Here is a 19,714-nt window from a genome sequence, read left to right on the forward strand (position 1 = left end):
CTCTGCCCCCTCTTGCAGCTCCTGCCTGGGCCGGGGCAGAGGGGGGTGAGGACCCCTGGAGCCCCCCAGCCTGAAATGGGGAGAGGGGACCCACCTGAAGGGTGGGGGAAGAGCCCCCGGAGGAGCAGAGAAGGGCTGGGGGGGCTAAACTCTGAGGTGGGGCTGTGGGAGGGGGGCAGCATTCATTGCTGGGCAGAGATGGGCAGTGTAGGGTGAGAACTCCTGCAGCAGGGACCAAACCCCCTCAGCAGCACTGACTGTCACCCCGCCAGGGAGGGCAGGGGAGCACCCGGCCCATGACAGACTAAATACACCATCAGCGCTGTGAATGGCTCAAGACTGCTGATCCCTGGGGGCTGCCAATGCCGGTGCAGCAGTGGGGTACGGGGCTAGAGGCCTGGGCACTAGTCAGTGTGGTCAGACAGCTGGGCTCTAGTCCCAGCTCTGCCAGTGATTTGCTGGGGGCTGCTGTTCCCCTCGCGCCCCGGGTGCCCAGGCATAAGGTGCTCTGGGCAGGGGCTGTCTCTTGCCGTATATCTGTACAGAGCCTCGCACAACGGGGCTCGTCTTGGCTGGCGAGTGTTGAGGGGCTATAGTGACAGAGAAATTAAACGGGCAACTTTAGCTAGGAGACGGCCAACAGCCTGGGGCCTAGCTCTGGATCTGTCATTAGCTTGCTGTGTGACTGACCTTACGCAAGTCACTTCTCTAGCCCTCCTTTTTCTCCATCTGCAGAATGGGATCAGAGCACTCACCCTCCCCTGCAATGGTCTCAGCCTGAAAAGCTCCTGCCGATACAGAAAACGTGCTAACTAGGACTGTTAGCTCATCTGTACGTGGCATTTCTAGTGAATTTATGTCCTGTGCCTCAGCCAGTCAGATCGCTTGAATCATCCCTCCACATGCTTGGCTGTGCAGAGGACAAGGTGCGTTGTCTGGCACAAGGCAGGTTTATTCGCTGAACAGGATGTTATGCATCCATAGCAGGGCTTGTTCTGGTAACATTTAACACTGGCATTCCTCATGGCACCCACATTTCCATGCCAAGCTAAACTTTCCTGTCCTTTTCTGAGATATTTATACATGGGAATCTTGACAAGAATGAGTTTCTGGTTTGGAACGAATAGTTTTGCTTATTACTAGTTCTGTTTTTAGTTTCTGTGACTGTGCTCAAAGGTGCAAATAATTGACAAAACTGTAATAAGCTAGCTAAAGAATGTGACAAATGAGTCCCTGAGGAGAGAGCCAGAGAAATGCGTGAATCCTTGAGATGGATGCTGAAAACTTGCCCACAAGCAAACACATTCTTCCCCATCTCAGCCAGAGTGCAAAGCCAACCCAAAGGAATGGGCACTGCCAACGACACTGGCAGCAAGTCACATGCTTGCTTTGCATTGTTTTGTGGTCTAAGCAAAAAAGGCAATTTTTCACAAGTGAAAAATTGTTTTTACTGTTCAAACTGCTCCTAGCTCAGAAGGGGAGAATGCTGTATTGCAGTGTTTTCCAGAGAAGAAATTCACCCTTTTTTGCTGTGGAAGACTGTTGACTGAAGTGAGTTAAATAAATATTCCCTCAACCAAACTTGCCAATGCCTCTGAAAAGGCATGAAAATCTCAGCCCCAACGGGAGGGTATGGAGGAAGTGATAGCTCTGGGATACAGGCAATCCTGACTTGCAAGAGCACAGTTACTCAACAAACTCCTTACAGTGCTATTCCCATTACTGGTGCACCCCACTACACAGGCACAGCCAGCTGGCAGCCATGGAAATCCTCGTGCACACCTGCTCCTGATGATATCAGACAGTGGCAACAGAGTGCACCTCTGCCACCACTGTCTCCTGCCACCACTGTCTCTCCCCAGGCCACTCTGCCCTGGTCATATCTTTGTTCGCATCTCCTCCAATGTCCTTCCTATGGCCTATTCTCTGACTAACTCCCTTCCTGGACACAGTTCTGTATCCTTCTCACCTCATCTCCCATCCTACTCCCAGGGCCTGGAATGCCTTCCCATTCCTCCTCAGCTAAACAGCACCCTTCAAAACCACTGCCACCTCTTCACTGCCATTGGTACCTGCACTAGCTATAGCTGGTGCGGCCATGCCAACCTGTGCTGCAATCACACCTTCCTTTGCTGGGTAGTCGTACCCTAAGTGACAGCAAAATCCAGAAGAAACTGCCCTCCACTGCAAGTCCAGTGCTTGGGAGAGTATAAAGGGACTTCATCTGTGTCTGTCAGTGAAAGGGGTTTAATATCTGCAGTTCCTCTGAGGGGGTTGCTGCGTTAGTACATATCCTGCTAGCAGCCAGTCCCACACAGCTGGGGCTGATCATGCTCAGAAGCAATAGCTTCACCAGTGATGAAGTTTCTCCTTTGAGAGGATATCAAATGTAGCTTCAGGGAAACACAAGCTCCCACTGCAAGCCCGGCACAGGCCGCTCCCATTGTCCCACACGCTTGCCCTGCTGAAGCAAGGGGAAGGAAGACACTTTTCAGGAAATGCAGATTGCCTGCAAAGTGGCCCTTACTCTGCTCAGCTTCGGATCGGGGATAACCTGACAGATCTGAATTGAGACGCAAGTGTCCCTTGCTTGGGGGCTTCTGCAGAAGGCTGTGTGCGAGCTGCTGAGCCATGGTCTGGGCTTCTCTAAAGCACACAAGGGTAAAATACAAAGTGAAGAGCTGTGTGAGATACGTGTGTGGTTTATGCAAAGCCAGTATAAGAAATAGCATTTACATTTACGCCTGTGAGCTCTGATTGAGCTTTGGAACTGATTTAGGGTGACCATATTTCCCTGAACGGGGCTGGCCTGAGCTGCTTGTCCAAGCACTGCCTTCCCTCCCTACATGGGGCTGGTGGCGCTGCTCCCCCGAGCCCTGCCTTCCCCGTCCCCCTCCCCCGCGCAGGGCTGGCATCACCGCTCACCCCCCCGCCCCTGCACATTCCTCCGCACTCCACTTTTTTTTGACAAAAGTGGGCATTTGTCCTGTTTGCTCTTGCCAACTGATCAAGTTGGCACGAGCAAACAGGAAAAATGCCCACTTTTGCCAAAAATGTTGGGATGGCCGGGACAGGGCCTAAAAAGGGGACTTCTCCTGGCCAAAACAGAACATATGGTCACCCTAGAACTGATTGCATTTTAGAAGGGCTGAAACTCACAGCAAACTGCATGTGACTGGCTCTGCAATCTAATACAGAAAACAGATCTGACCCACTCAGGCCCAGGGAAGCTGCTGTGTGCTGCTCTAAGCAAACCAAAGGCCAAATACTCTGTTCTGACTTCTGGCCAGGTATGTGTGATAGTGTCTCTAATTACACCAATCCCCTTGTCATTAGGGTTCACTATTGCAGTTGTGAATGCTATCAAGGAAATGCCAATGAAGTGAGTTCAGAGTGACTGAGTGTAGCAGCACCTACTTATTTATACAAGATGAATTCCTAGCAAACACGCTGTAACAACCCTCTGAGCTGAGCAGCTGGTTGAGCAGTTAAATGTGCTCAGTTACCTTGAGCACACAGCTCCCCTGGCAGGTAAATGGGAACCCTAGGGCTGTGCTTTATGAGTGATGGGCTGGATGGCACTACTGGTGGATAGCTCATTGCCTCTGAACTCTCCTGGTTTTAGGAGCAGTATAAATGCATAGGTTCAGATGGACTAAACAGTGGGGAGTCTCAGCATTGAGATATTAGGACCCAGGCAGCAAACACAAGGGAGTGATCAATGGCACTGTCTCAGGCATGGCCTTCAGCCCGGTCCCAACCAACTTCAACCTCTGCTCCAACCAGTAGGCCTGACTACTGGGAGCTAGTGCCCAACAGTTTGCATAGACTCCACTGTCCCGGACCCCAGAGCCTAGATGGAGCACCTGGTGCCATGGCTCTGGAGACAGCATCCCTGGACCCTATTCCAGAGCCTTCAGAACCAACTTACCCAGCTGCAGTTAGAGAGCTCCTCCCTCCGAGTGCAGGTCTGCACCGCCTCCCCATGACCCTTGGGCCCTCCCATGCCACCAGCCCTGGAGCGTGTTCTGAATCCCCCCCTGCCAGAGTGTTTGATGACGGCTGCCACAAGTTCCAAAGCGATATGGACTAGTGCCGTGTGCTGTTCCTGATGTGGCCATCCTTGTGCCCAGACCACAGTTGGGCTGATTACCAGTCTACTGTCTGGAGAAGCCACAGATTGGACCTCACCCATCCTGGAACGAGCTGACCCAATGCTTGGCCGCTTTGAAGAATTCATTCGTTCCTTCTCATTGATATTTGATGACCCCAAATGACCCCCTGTACTGGCAACAAACTGCCTATAGTTCCTCACCCAGCACTTGTGACCCATCTCCCCACTTCTGGCATCTGGCCGCTGCTTTGGCTAGGAAGGAAATGGCTCAAATCCCCTATTTCCATTGGGAATTGAACAATGCTGTAAAGGACGAACTGGCTGGGATCTGCTCCTCTCCTCCTGTGGAGCTGCTACTCACATTGAGCTCTGCATTAAAATTGAGAACCGGCTGCTCGAGTGTCACCTGGAAAGGAAACAGACTTCCACCCATTCCCAGCCTAGTCTCACGGTTCCCCATGTACACCTTTGCCTAGTTCCAGACCTGAGCCCATGCAGATTGACAGGACCAGGAGGTGCCTTGTGGTCCAAGAGAAGGAATATGGCACTACAATACAAAATGCCTTTGCCCGTATTGCGGAGAAGGTGGCCACTTCACCTCAGGGTGCCCCCACAAACCCAGACCCACTGTGGTGCCAGGAAACCACTCTGTCCAGCCCCAATAGAGGGGTAGCAGCTGGACATGACCAGAGAACAAGCTCTCTGAATGGATCCCCTCGGCAGCGTCCAGGTGCCACAGCAACACAGAGCCTCCACAACCACATCTACAGATCCGTCTCTAGCTAAGGGCCACGCCAGACCCAAAGAAAGCTGTTTGGCACTTATATTGATTGACTTTGGGGTGTCCAGCAACTTTAGAGACTTGACCTTTGCCTGAGCCAACCACTTGCCCGTCCAGAGGAAGCTTGTCCCAGAGCAGAAGTATGCTGACCTCCAGCCCAGTTTCCTGCGAGATATCCTCTTTCCAGGTCAGGATTGGGGCCCACCAGGAAACTATGCAATTCGATCTGATCCTTTTGCTGTACTTTCGGGTCATACTGGGCCTCCCTTGGCTCTCTCTCCAGAACCTGAACATTTTGTGGGCGGTGTGGGAGGTATAGTTCAACTCTGGGTTTTGCTGGCTGCAATGCCTAGGAAGGCCCAGCAGGGAGAAGATGGAACCTGCCTCCAGGAGGGCATCCTCCCTGCTCGGTACTACCCCAGCTTCAGAGGATATTGGTCCATCAATTCCCACCAAGCATAGGGATCTAGCACATGTGTCTGACAAACAGAAGGCAGATGTCCTACTCCCACACAGTGTTCATGTCGCACTTCCTGTCAGTACCCATCCTGGGCCAGGGAAGCTAATGATCCAACCAGTGGACCAAATTCAGTGATGAATCCTGGTCATGTGCCACCTCAGGCACATTGCACATACGCTAAGAAGAAGAAGACCAACCCTGTGACTACATTATATATCTCCAGCCAGAGGCAAGGTCCCCTGTGGGAGAATTTACCCTTTTATTGGAACCTGAGCTCAAGACCCTATGGGATTACCTGGATGATAATCTGCCTAAGAACTTTATTCAGCCTTCCAAATCCACTGCTGGAGCCCCATCCTGTTGGTTAAAAAGAAGGATGGGACAGTCATGGGGTACACTCACCATTAGCAGTGCCTCCTGCTGGCTATTCTGGGAATTAGCTCTGCCAGTCTTGCTCTCTCCCTCTGGTGGTGTCTTTCACTGTCCTGTCTCACCGTGCTGCCCCTCTCACTCCTCTTCGCGACTTGGCCCTCCAGCCAGGTCACTAAGGTCCTCCCCTTCAAAGTCCTCCCAGACCCACTGTGCCTCTTCCCAGTCGCTAGTAGGGGAACCCAGGCCTGCCCTCTACAATGGGTTCCCGCCCAGGGACCCTATAACAAGCAGCCAAGATCTCGGCATGGTCTGACCCCTTGCTGCTGTTTCCCTGGGCTTCTTCTAGGGTGACAAGACAGCAAGTGTGAAAAATCGGGACGGGGCTGGAGGGTAATAGGAGCCTATATAAGAAAAATACCCCCAAATCAGGACTGTCCCTATAAAATTGGGACATCTGGTCACCCTAACTTCTTCCTACCTATCTGGCATCCCCCCTTTCTGGGTTTTCCAGCCTCCCAACTTCTCCATGCGGAGTAACTGCAGCCTCCTTCCTTGCATTCCTGAAGCCCCCTTGCTGCTCACCACTCCTGGGCTTAATTCTGGCCCCACCTGCTCCTGCCATGATGAGCCTACTTCTAATTAGTGGCATGCTTCCTGGCTCCTTCTCCAGGAGTACCCCATGGAGCTAATTGGCCTGCCTTGCCACCTTAACCCACTTCAACTTTGTGTGCGCTGGACGCCCCATCACACGGACACTGCACCTCTGTGTCGATTATTGTGACCTGGTATTACCATCAAGGACAAATACCTTCTCCCATTGATCAATGAGATACTAGAACAGGTTGGCATGGCAAAGGTCTTCATCAAGCTCAACCTGTGCACTCTGTACAACTTGGTCTGCACGAGAGGGTGGTAAGTGAAAGACATTTTTCTGCACCAGGTATGGCCACTATAAATACCTGGTTATGTTCTTCAGCCTTTCCAACGCCACAGCCACATTCCAGTGTTTCATGAATGATATCTTCAAGGATATCCTAGACCAGTTCATTGTGATTTACTTAGGTGGCATCCTCATCTTCTCAGAGAACCAGACTCTGCACAACCAGCATATCTGACAAGTGCCGGAATGCCTCAGGAAAATTATCTATATGCCAAGCCAGAAAAATGTGAACTTGACCGCACCACTGTCAGTTTCCTGGGTTATGCCATCTTGCCAGATGGGATGAGCATGGAGCCACGGAAGGTTTCAACCATTGTGGACTGAGCCCTCTGAAGCTCCACCTGTGACATCCAGTCCTTCCTGGATTTTGCAATACTGGAAGTTCATCAAGGAATTCTCCTGAGTAGTGGCCCATTTACCCAACTCCTCCATAAGAATTCTGCCTTCATCTGGACATCAGAGGCCCAACTGGCTTTCAAGCAACTGAAGAAGGCCTTCACCTCAGCACCTATCTTGAGGCACCCAGACCCATCCATTGTAGAGGCAGATACTTCCAATTATGCCATTGGGACAGCACTGTCACTAGGGGTCACCAACTGTTCTTCATCCATGCACATTCTACTCTAGGAAGCTAAGTCCCATGGAACGGAACTACAAAATCTATGAGAAAGAGCTGCTAGCCATCAAGGCCACCTTTGAGGAGGGGCATCACTGCCTAGAAGGTGCGCATTTCCCCATCCAGATATTCTCTCATGCTTTGAGTTCATGCTATGTTATTGACCTGGAAGCCACACTGGCAAAACCAAGGGGGAGTACCTTAATGGCATGGAAAGACCATCAGAACCATTTGCCACCCTGAAGCCCTTGCATTTCGCCAGTGTGTTAGTGAACATGGAGCTGTTAGCCCTCATGAAATTCTCTCTACTGAGTAACCAATTTGCCACTAAATAGATGTCACCCAATGCGGAGCCTGACCCAGGTTTCTTTGTTAGAAATGGGGTAATTCTGTTCAAAGGCTGTGTTTATGCCCCCAAAGGCCTGCCCTATCTTGCAATTCTTCAACTATGTCATGACTTACCTCTGTCTGACCACTTTGGACATTGGAAGACCATAAAAGTGATCATATAATATTTCTTGGTACAGACTGCATGCCTCCGTGAGATTATACATTGACTTGTGCGAAGTATGTTGCCACACAAAGATCCCCCATATTAAGCCCTTGGGTGCCTTAATGCCCCTACTTACTCCTCGACCCTGGGAATCTATATTAATGGATTTTATTATAGAGCTCCCTAACTCCAGAACCACACTGTCATATTGATCACACCGCCAGGATGTCTCATATCATGCCCTGCCACAAAATCTCCACTGCAGAAGTAACAGCCCACCTCATTTTTTACCATGTTTTCAAGCTTCATGGGTTACCTTCCAGTTGCACATCATACCACAGACCACAGTTCATCTCCCACTTTTGGCAGGAGCTCTTTCGCCTCCTAGATATTGACCTACATCTCTCCTGTACCCATCAGATGGGCAGTCAGAATGGGTAAATCAAGTTTTAGAATACTATCTGCTGTGTTTTATCAACTTCCACCAGGATGACAGGGTCCAACTTCTACCCTTCGCAGAGTTTTCCTATAACAATTCTGAACATAAGTCCACCCAGCAGAGCTCCTTTTTCTCCAACTACAGTGTTCATCCCCAGTTCCACTCATCCCTTCCTTCGACTTCCCATATCCCTGCCACCTCTATCCTGGTCAAACACCTCCATGATATCCAGAAAGAACTAAGAGCCTAGCCGGACATCGCCAAGGCAGACTCCAAGTGATTTGCTGACCACCACTGCCAACCCAACCCTACCATCACTGTCAGGGACAAGTATGGCTCTCCACCACACATTTGGACACCTCCTGTTTCTCCTGCTAACTTGACTCCCAGTACCGTGGTCCCTTCCTCGTCATTCAGCAAATTAACCCAGTCACTTTCCATCTCCAGCTACCCTCCATGATATGAGTACACCCTGTGTTTCATGTCTCTCTACTGATCCCCCCCCCAACTCTGTGCTGGGATGAATGCAGGTCTCTCCTTCTCCAGTCATGGTGCAAGATCATGAAGAATACCTGGTGAATCAAATCTTTGATTCCCAGCTCCCATACCTCGTAGATTGGGAAGGTTACGGCCTGGAGGAGCACTAATGGGAGCCAGAAAACAAAATCCATGCCCCCAACCTGCTCTGTGAATTCCACCAGTCCCATCATGACAAGCATGGCCTAGGGACACCTGGGAGGTGCCCTTGGGCTAGTGGGGTCAGGGTGGGAGGTGATGTGAGGCAAATCTGAAGCCAGACCGGGGCTGCTCACCCAGCTGCACTGACTTACCCTGACAACAGAGCCTGCTGTGAATCAGCCCTCAGGCATGTGGCAGCAACCCTCCTGCTGCCTCGTGGTAGTAACAACTCTTTAGACTCCCAGCTTGCTCCTGATCCAATTCCTGTTCCTGCCCCCAGCCTTGTCCTTTGCCCTACTCTTACCCTGCTCCAGCCCTGTTCCTGACCCTGCTCTGACCCTGCCTCCACCTTCTGACCCTCACCCATGGACCCTGACCACCCAGCTTTGACCTTTGGCCTGTTATCTGGACTCCGGCTACAGTACTGATTTTTCTTGTCCATGGACTCTGATCTTGTTTCTGACCCCGGCCTCTCCCTGGTCCCTGGTTCCAGCACAGCCCTCGGCCCAGTCCTGACCCTTCAACCGGCTTTGACCTCTGCTCCAACCACTAGGCCTGACTTTGGGAGACAGCATCTGACACTCTGCCTACCTCCTGTAGCAGATCTGATTGGCTATTCTTCCCCAGGAGGCAGGGCAGGGCCGGAGCAGGGTGACCACCCTGCTACACTGAAGGGGTTAAAAGCAGCCCTGGAGAGGGCCGCAGCAGGGAAAGGGAGTGAGAACAGCTGTGAGAAGCTGAGAGTGAGTTGCTGACCACAGCTGTGGCCAGCTTAATCAGGGCCCAGCTGGCCCTTATAAGAGGGCTGGGGCCAGATGCTAAACAGAGCCACTCTCTCTAGCCTTTTGAGAGGGAGGGACCTGGCTGCTGGGAGTTGAGCAGGGTACCTAGGCTGGAGCAGGGCTGGGGGAAGGCCAGAGGAGCTGGGGAGCTCCAGCCTGGAAAACCTCCAGGCTGCAGGCCTTGCTAAAGGCCGAGAAGGTACTGGGGCTGCAGAGGGCAGCCCAAGGGTAGGCAGAGGCAGCAGGTCCAAACCCTTCTTTCCGATGGTGAGTGGTAATTACACTGCAGTCTGCCCCAGTGAGCGGGGGCTAGGCGGTGACTGGCAGTAGCCAAAGACTGAGGTGAGGTGGCGAGAGGGGATTCCCTGGGGATGGGAGACCCAGAGGGACTCCGGGGTACTGCAGGGGTAGAACCTCAAGACAAGGGGCACCAGGATCTGGGAGGGACATGGGGCCAGCTGCAAGCAAGGCACTGGGCCACAGAGGGCGCTCCTGAGTGGAAGAGCTAATTCCCAGGAGGACCAGCTGCCCCCTGCTGGTCTGCAGCTCAAGTGACAATCTTGCTCTAAGGGTATGGCTACACTTGCAAATTTGCAGCGCTGCAGCAGGGTGTGAAAAAACACCCTCTGCAGCGCTGCAAATTGCGGCGCTACAAAGCGCCAGTGTAGTCAAAGCCCCAGCGCTGGGAGCGCGGCTCCCAGCGCTGTCCGTTATTCCCCACAGGGAGCTGGAGTACGGACAGCGCTGGGAGAGCTTTCTCCCAGCGCTGGGGCTTTGACTACACTTAGCGCTTCAAAGCGCTGCCGCGGGAGCGCTGCCGTGGCAGCGCTTTGAAGCGCTAATGTAGCCATAGCCTAAGTGAGTAACTCTGAAATTATCCACCAGCCCTCCCTAAATCTACTCAGAGCGACTCATTCCCACTGAGAGCAAGTGCTTGAACAGGCAAGAGAAATCTTAAGGGGAGGCAGCTTCACAGAGGTGATGGTGATGCTGGGAGGGGCAGGGGACTCCATTCTGAGTTCATGGCAGAATGCTCCTCATATGCATAACCATGGAGCCTGATGGAGGATCCTGGCCAGAAGACATGTTCATGGAGAGAGCTGGAGGGAGAGTTCCCTCACGCTTCTGTGCTTTGGATTTTGCAGTGTCTCTTCAGGGCTGGGTTTGGAAGTGAGGAATAGGTGGTCAGGCTTTGTGGAAGGAAACCATTGCTGTTTGTCCTGGTCTATGGAGTCAATAAAGCAGTTTGAGACTTCAGGGGGAAGGCACTGTATACATGTGAGATATTGTGTGTTATTAGCCCCAGACACCAGCCCTACCCTGTCCAGAGAAAAAGATACACAGCAGCAGAATGAGCCTTCCAGGTGGGGGGTGGGCTGGCAGCTGGAACCTGCCTTCCACAGCTCAGAGACTCACGTGGCGACCCACAGTGCCTTGGCCAGAAAGGATCCTGGCACACCGTCTAACAGCAATGCTCGCCCCCTGGCTTTACCTGGGGAAATGTGCTCAGGGGAATGAGGCTGCCTACCAGGGGTTCTCAACCTTTTTCTTTCCGAGGCCCCCCCCCCCAACATGCTATAAAAGCTCCATGGCCCACCTGTGCCACAGTAACTGGTTTTCTGCATATAAAAGCCAGGGCTGGCGTTAGGGCAGGGCAATTGCCTGAGGTCCCATGCCACAGGGGCCCCTATGAAGCTATGTTGTTTAGGCTTCAGCTTCAGCCCCGGGTGGCAGGGCTCAAGGCCCTGGACTTCAGCCCCATGCGGTGGAGCTTTGGCTTTCTTCACTGGGCCCCAGCTAGTCTAACATTGGCCATGCTTGGAGGACGCCCTGAAACCTGCTGGCAGCCCCCTCTGGGGTCCTGGACTCCTGGTTGAGAACCACTAGCCTAGACCCTGCTTTCACTTCTGGGAAAGAACTGGGGGGCGCTTTTAGTCAGGACTTGGCCTCATTCTGTCTTTGCTTAACTTATTTTTTTTCTCCTCCTCAGAGACAATAAATGCTCAGATGTCCGTGTGCTTAGGGAAAGAATGCAGGGTCTGACATGGCAGGTTCAGGCCTTAATGCTGCCCTCTCTGAGGTGAATGAGCATTTTATCTGGGACTTCAGTGAGAGCAAGTTCAGGCTCAAAACTGTCTCCTCTGACTGCTAGAAATGTCTTGACGCCTCCCACAATCCTGCCTCTCTCCATTCACTATAATGCTGCAGGCTACAAATGCAGACATTACGCACACCCATGTCTTCTGTACAAATGCTCCAGTCCCTATTGCACAACACTGAGAAGCAGTGGAGGAATTTCTCCTTCATTCCAGTGGAGTATGTTTCATCCAAGGATGTGCTGTGCCTGGGGCTTCCCGCTGGGCCCATTTGGGAAGTGCAGCATGCAGCTGCCCGTGCACCAAGTGGTATATCACATAATGCAGGGTCCCAGGATCTGCCCTGGCTGCCAGATGGTTTCCAGGGGCAGTTTAAGGTGCTGTTTTTCACCTAAGAAGCGCTCGATGGTTTGGGACCTGGCTGGTTCAGAGACGCCTGTCACCCCAGCAGTACCACTGTGGTGTGCTCAGCAAAGATGCTGGAGCCCATTCAGTCAGATGAGAGGGGCTTTGGGGCCCTCTCACCACCGGGCCTGCCAGAGTCTGGCTTTGTTATGCTCTGGCACAGACTGTAAGACTCTGCTGTGTGGGGAGTTGGTGGGATACAGGCAGGGGCGGCTCTAGGTATTTTGCCGCCCCAAGCAGGGCAGGCAGGCTGCCTTCGGCGGCTTGCCTGCGGGAGGTCCCTGGTCCCGCAGATTCAGCGGTAGCCTGCAGGAGGTCCGCTGAAGCCGCGGGACCAGCGGACCCTCTGCAGGCATGCCGCCGAAGGCAGCCTGCCTGTCGCCCTCACAGCGACCAGCGGAGCGCCCCCCGTGGCTTGCCGCCTCAGGCACGCGCTTGGTGTGGTGGTGCCTGGAGCCGCCCTGGATACAGGCTGGGCTGGGGGGGAGCTGTAATGGGGTCCCACTCACCTCTAGAGCACCTCCTCCTGGCTGCTCTGGAGATTAGCTCCTTCCAGGTCTGACACCCCCTTCTGCCACTTGTTCATGCACCCTGCCATGCCTCTTTCTCTCTCTGAAACCCGGGGTGCCCTCTCTTCATGGCATAGTCCTCCAGCCAGGTCACTATAGTCCTCCCCTTCTGGGATAGCAAAGTCCCATCAGATGACTGGCCTAGGCAGTGGTCTGCTCCACTGCCTAGTCTGTGCCACTGCCCAGTGGCTGTTAGGGGAACCTGAGCCTGCCCTCTAGTCCAGGTTCCAGCCAGGAATCATATATCTATATCCCAGACCCTGTTGCTATTTCCCTGGACTCCTTCCTATGTCTTCTGGCTCCCCCATCTCTGGGTTCACAAGTCCAGACTCCCTCCTCCCAGGGAGTAACTGCAGCCTATTTCCCCTTCAGCTGCTTTCTGCTGCCAACTTCCTGGCTTTATACCAGCCCTTCCTGTTCCTTCTCAGATGGGCTCCATCCTCAGTCAGCCTGGCTATCCCTGGCTGCCCACAGGTGCAGCTTATCAGGTTAATTAATCTAATTTAACCTGCTCTGCCTTGTATGGCGTGAACACCCCATCACAGGGGCATTGCTGGAGGTATTATTAATCAGGATTCCTGTCTGGCTATGGCCATTGTGGGTCCACCATTGTGCTGTGGAGTGTTTAACTTTCACACTACGGGTTTGGGGTGGGGGCTGAAAACTAGACAGACAGAAACTAAGTAACCCTCTAAGCAACTCAGATAAAGTTTTTTTCACTCCATGCATCTGATGAAGTGGGCTACAGCCCATGAAAGCTTATGCCCAAACAAATGTGTTAGTCTCTAAGGTGCCACAAGGACTCCTCATTGTTTTTGCTGATACAGACTAACACAGCCGCCACTTTGAAACCTGTCAGATAAACCTGACTGTTGAATATGCTCCTTCCCCTTGCATCCTGTTTCCAAGGGGTGCCCGGTGACTGGAGAGCAGTGCTGGGTTAGTGCTTTCATGCCCTCAGCAGCGATCCGCCCAGAAACTGAATCTGCTCAGAGAACAGCTGGCCTCGTTTGCTTGGGTTATCGGTGTGTTTCTCTGTAGACTATAAGTAAGTTCTTTCTGCAAGTGCTAAGTAGATTTCCAAAGGAGAACAAACCACCGCACTGAATTCAGAAGCCTCATATTGTCTGCATTATGAGTAGTATAAATCTCTCAGCAGACTCTGACATTGCCAATGCACTGTAGGTACGTGGATCATTCCACCTCCCAGCTCCAAGTCTGAGAGTTCCCTGGCAATAACCTAAGCTGCGTCTAAAAACATACACCCTGGGGCTTGGGCTATGGTGTAGCCGATAGAAGAAGAGCTGCCAAATTCAATGTACTGGTGGCACTGAGTAGACTTTGAAATAGGGCCCCACCCCCGCCCTCCCTTGTCTGCGGAGCTGAAAGGCAGGAGTGCTAGGATTTCATAGCAAAGGCTTGGCCAGCGAGAATGGTGCCGGACGTCTGTCAGGGAACACGGCTTCTTTGGCTCAGATGAAAACTGAAACTGCCAACAGTTGCGGCTGCAAGTTCCCAAGTGCTCCACATTCCTCTTGGCCCCATTGCCAGTGCTTACAGGGTGCTTGGTCCCTCTGAGCTGCCCTGCCAGAGCAAGCGCTGGAGATGTTTACTGCACTGATGACAGGAGGGTGGCTCAGCAACAGCAAATTGCTCCTAGCCTTCCAGGAGTGAAGTCCCTCCTCAGAGATTTCCCTGATAGCTATGTAGGTGTGCAGGTCACCACAGGGGCACCAAACCACAGTGGCTGTACTGCCAGAGCATGAAGTGAGAGTGTAGCGGTGAGCTCACTGAGAGGGCGACATTCGACTCTCTGACCTGCGCCCACACGGACATTACTCTGGCCTCCTTTGCTGTTGTGTTTAATGTTAACATGGTCAGCAATCCACAGATGTTCAGAACAGCACGTCTGTGGGGAGATAATCCAGGCCCTCCTGCTCCAGAGCCATGGGTCCTGCTGCTTGACCTAATGGAGACTCCCGTGGCGGTTCTTCAGTGCAAAGCCTAGGGAAGTACAGCTGTGTTTCCAGGTTTTGAGTTATGGAGAGAGTGAGGCCAAATCATGATGTCACTTCCCTTCTTTATAGTTTCTTCCAGCTTGCAGAAAAGATCTTTTGCTATGAAGTGGGTCAAGCAGTTTCCATTGTCTACCCTCTCTGAGAAGTCTCTGGGATAGTCCCTGGGAATGTGGATTCCCTTCAAAGGGCCACTAGTGCAGCTGCTCTGTTGGTCATGAGAGAGACATGGTGGGTGAGGTAATATCTTGTTGTGGCACTTGTACCTTAAAGCAGCATCCTGGAACCCCCATATTCACCACTGTCATATAATTAGGATATGTTTTGTACAAAGTATGCCTTGTGAGGTATCACTTTGAAAGTCTTGATCTGGTGAACATTAATATCCTATTGGATTGTATGTACTATCATTGTACGGGAAATTATGAAGTTTTGCTCTGTGTGTATTACTGAAATATGTTGCGAGGTTGGGAACACCCATAACCAGCCTTTCAGGTTCAACAATGGTGTATCTAGATGCACTAGTGGCCCTTTGAAGGGAATCCATATTCCCAGGGACTATCCAAGAGACTTCTCAGAGAGGGTAGACAATGGAAACTGCTTGACCCACTTCATAGCAAAAGATCTTTTCAGCAAGCTGGAAGAAACTATAAAGAAGGGAAGTGACATCATGATTTGGCCTCACTCTCTCCATAACTCAAAACCTGGAAACACAGCTGGAGGACAAAGACTTTGAACTGGGGAGGGTGGTCCTGAGCTGGAAGGCAGTTCCAACCTGTGTATAGAAGATCTATGACCTGTATGTAACATCTATCACGGTGAGACACTAATTGATTCATATTCCGTTTAGTTTATAGAATGCAGACTGCAAATTTACTTTTATTTCTTAAGTAACCAACTTTGTTCGCTACACTTACTACTTATAATCACTTAAAATCTGTCTTTCTGTAGTTAATAAATTTGTCTTATATTTTACCTAAAGCAGTGTGTTTTGATTGAAGTGCTTGGGAAATCTCAGCTCAGTTTACAAAGGCTTGTGTGTGTCCTCTCCGCATCGAGGGAGAGGCGAACTGGGTAATGAACTTACACTGATCAGTGCAAAATAGTACAGTTCTGGGGTGCAAGGCTGGGGAATTTGCTGGAGCCCCCTATTGTTGGTTCATGATTGGCTGGGGAAAACATTCATGTAACTAAGTTGAGTGTGTCCCTGCCTGTGATGACTGTGTAAGTGCAGTACTTGCTAGAGGTACTGACTTGGCACAGCATCACAGTGTGAGAGGGATACCCCAGGTTGGTGGGAGAGAGGGCTCAGCAGTCCCACAGTCCAGGTTGAACCCCGTCACACTTGCATTGGACCAACTTCTGTGGGTGAGAGAGACAATCCTTTGAGCCAACACGGAGATCTTCCTCAGGTCTGGGAAAGGTACTCAAAGTGTCACAGCTAAATACAAGCATAAGGAGTTAATGTGTTGGAATAAGCCATTCAAAATGAAGTGGGAAATTAACACCTCTGCAGTCGTAGGACAAAAGAGAGATAATGGGTTACAGGTTGTTGTAACAAAACCTAAAACCAGGGACTCTACCGAGTCTATGATTTTTGGTGTTTAGCTGGCTCTGTGGAGATAAGTGTGGTGATCCGTGGGTTTCCTGTATATAGTTGTCTGTAGGGTTCCATTGTTAAAGCTGATTGTGGTGTCCAAGAAGTTGATGCTGGTGCAGAAGTGTTCTACAGAAAGTTGGATAAATGGTGGTTGTTGTGGTAATCTATGAGGGAGTTTAGATCTTCTATCCTAAAGATGAAAATGTCATTGATGCATCTCAGATACATAGTTCGTTTCGTGTTGCATTTTCCCAGAAATTCTTTCTCAAGGCGGACCATGAAGATGTTGGCATACTGGGGAACAATCCTAGTAACCATGGCTGTTCCCATGGTTTGGACAACGTGTTTATTGTTGAACCTAAAGTTGAGGATGAAGATGAAATGGATGAGTTTGGTGATGTGTTAGAGGTGGATGTCTGAGAGTTGTCCATTGCTCTGCAGATATTTGAGGCATGCAGAGGCACCATCATGGTGAGAGATGTTGGTGTATAGAGAGGTGACATCTAGAGTGGCCAGCACTGTGCTCTGAGGGAGGTTGTTGATTTTGCAGAGTTTCTGAAGGAAGTTGGTTGCGTCCTGGAGGAAGCTGGCCTTTTGTGTGGTGAATAATTTAAGGATGATTTCTGAGACCTGATATTCCTTCAGTAAGAGATCTGTGGCCAGATATCATGGGTCTGCCTGGGTCACCTTGTCTGTGTATCTTGGGAAGCACGTAGAAGGTCCTTGGGATCAACTCAGCTACAATAACACTGTGAAAAATGTTGGTGATGGAAACTTAATTGCTACCGAATGCCATTTAAATCTGAATTATTTATCCAGGTCCACAATGAGATAGTCTGGCTTTACACTGGCCCACAGAGTGGATGAGAAGAGCTTTGAGCTTCACAGTGGCCTGGGAATGACTCTCTTGGAGCTGCCAAGTGGCCCTTGCTATCTAACAATCAGCACTCAGTTACTGCAGGTATAGAGATCAGTGCTCCACGTAGCCCACAGGGTAACCAAAACAATGGGGAGACAGCACGTGGGACTGCACATGGCAGAGCTCCTGAGGGCACCAGGCCAGGATCCCTTATCTAATCTGGTCCTGAATGCTGGCTCTTGGTACTGTGGTGCATGGGCTGCAGGTGTGGGGAGCTGCAACTCTTGCCGGAGAAGTACCGCCACCTCCCCAGCTAGGTTCTTTCTCAGGCAGCAGCTGTTCGGCACAGAGCGACCAGCATGAGAAGTGGCTGGTCCTGCCCTTTTCACTCCCCATCCAGGCTTGGCTGCCAGGGATAGGGGCTGAATGTGCCAGGAGAAGGCGCAGCGGGAGGAGGACAGAGCCCCACTCCCTCCCCATAGCAGGCCAAATAGAAATGGGGGGGAGGGTCACTTGACCCCGCATGTCCCCTCTACATGTTGCCTGTGGCCAGAAATCTCATGGGATGGAGCCAGCCTTTGGGGGGTTATCTGAACTAAACCCACTGTCCCAGCCCCCAGCTCTAGGAGTGATCCGTCATCATCTCTTAGGGCTGGTCAAATAGCAGAGAATCAGTGATTTGCCAAGATTCACAATGAAAAGTTTAGAGCCCAGCTCAGTGGGGTTTCTAGGGTCATGCCGTGTGTTGCTGATGAGCTCTTCCACCTCAGCTGTGTCCTGGAGAATGGGTGAGCAAAGTGGGCCTGCCTGTGAATTTAATCAGAAATGGATATTTGTCTGATACGTCTTATCAGAACATTGTGATTTATGGGCCGGTCAAACTGTCCTGTAGTGGCTCCAGAGCATGAGTACCCATCTCAGGCCATACTGGTTAAGAGGCAGGGTACAAGCCCCAAATTGGTTGTGAGTTCTACACTTAGAGTTCACCAACCAGTTATCAAGTGTAAACCCCTCAGGCATTATAACAACCTTAACATGGCGACACAACCGTCCCCTTAGGTACTCCGATCTATCTCACCATGCAGGCGAGCCTCTGTGACATACCTGGGTGCAATCCAGACTAGTGGAGGAGGGGGGCTGTGTCACCCCTGCCCTGCAACCTTGGGTGCCTTACAATGCCTTGCTGTAGTAGCTCCTACCTGGGCCGCTCACAAACAGCCTTCTAGCATGCAAACGCATCCTGAGTGTCTGTGTGTACAGGGCCAGCTTTAGGAAGTGCGGGGCCCAATTCTAACATTTTTGGCGGGGCCCCGGCAGGGATGACTTAAAAAAAAAAGCCTTTCATTTCTTAGCAACCGGTTCCCTATAAAAAGTTCTGATTTAAGGGATGTGCCACAGTATGTATTTTTTGTACCAATAGGGTTACCATACGTCCGTATTTTCCCGGAAGGAATTTTTAAATTTAAAAAATTCCTCCTGGATGGTGATTTAAGAACCAAAAAGCCTGACATGTCCAGGAAAATACGGGTGTATGTTAACCCTACCTAAAGTTCTTTTTTAAAAAGATGGGCCTGAACTAGAAATGAGCTCCGTTTCACATGTGTGGGTGAAGGGAGCCGAGGGAGCCCTGGGGAAGCGGTGGGGCTCCAGCGGCTATTTAAAGGGCCGGGGCAGTAGAAGCAACAGGAGCCCCGGACTTTTAAAATAGCCCCCAGAGCCCCACAGCCTTACCCCAGGGCTCCAGCAGTGGGCTCTGGTGGCAATTTAAAGGGTCTGGGACTCCAGCCCCTGCTTGGAGCCCCAGGCCCTTTAAATTGTTCCCTGGGGAAGCCGGGCCACCCTGGTACAGTGCACCAGCTCTTGCCCATACACCGTACTGGGGCTTGGGTGCGGGGCCCTCTTAGGGGCGGGGCCCGATTCAGGGGAATTGGTTGAATTGGCCTAAAGCTGGCCCTGTGTGTGTAACTACAGCCTTCCAGCTACACGCTGGCTCTCATCAGCCTGGGTTTTACTGCAGGGTGACCCCAACACAACACCAGTCCTGGATTGTTCCCCAGAAATATATGTCCTGTCCTGCCCAGTCCTCTCCTGGACAGTATAAATACATTACATCCGTTATTCCTTTAAGGGACTAATATGCCATCTTATTAATTTAGGTAGATACGCATATCAGTGATGAACACAGATTTTTTTCTCTGCATCCTTATCTAAAGGAATCTCCTATAACCACTTGTTAAAGCATGGGACACACATCTGGTACTGGGGTAGCATTGAAGTGTCTGTAACCAACACAAAACATTACAGGTGAAGCGCAAGAGCTGTTAGACCTTTCAATTACTTCTATGTCCAACATGCTTTGTATTTCTGTATTAATTTGTTCCTGCACCTTGCCAGTGACTCTCTAGGGTCTGCTGGGAGGTGGCTCAGGTCCTTCTGTAATGATGTATGAGTCAGCAAGTGTTTCTTCCCTGACCTACTAGAAAACACTTATTTGT

At 51.3% G+C, this 19,714-nt stretch overlaps 1 protein-coding gene across 4 annotated transcripts in view; it reads right to left on the minus strand.

Moving 5' to 3' along the window:
- Nucleotides 1-19,714, minus strand: part of MYOCD (myocardin) — a 477,029-nt gene that overhangs the window by 126,619 nt on the left and 330,696 nt on the right. The window lies entirely within an intron of this gene.

Source organism: Mauremys mutica, chromosome 12 (genome assembly GCF_020497125.1).
Source record: "Mauremys mutica isolate MM-2020 ecotype Southern chromosome 12, ASM2049712v1, whole genome shotgun sequence".
Classification (NCBI taxonomy): Eukaryota; Metazoa; Chordata; order Testudines; family Geoemydidae; genus Mauremys; species Mauremys mutica.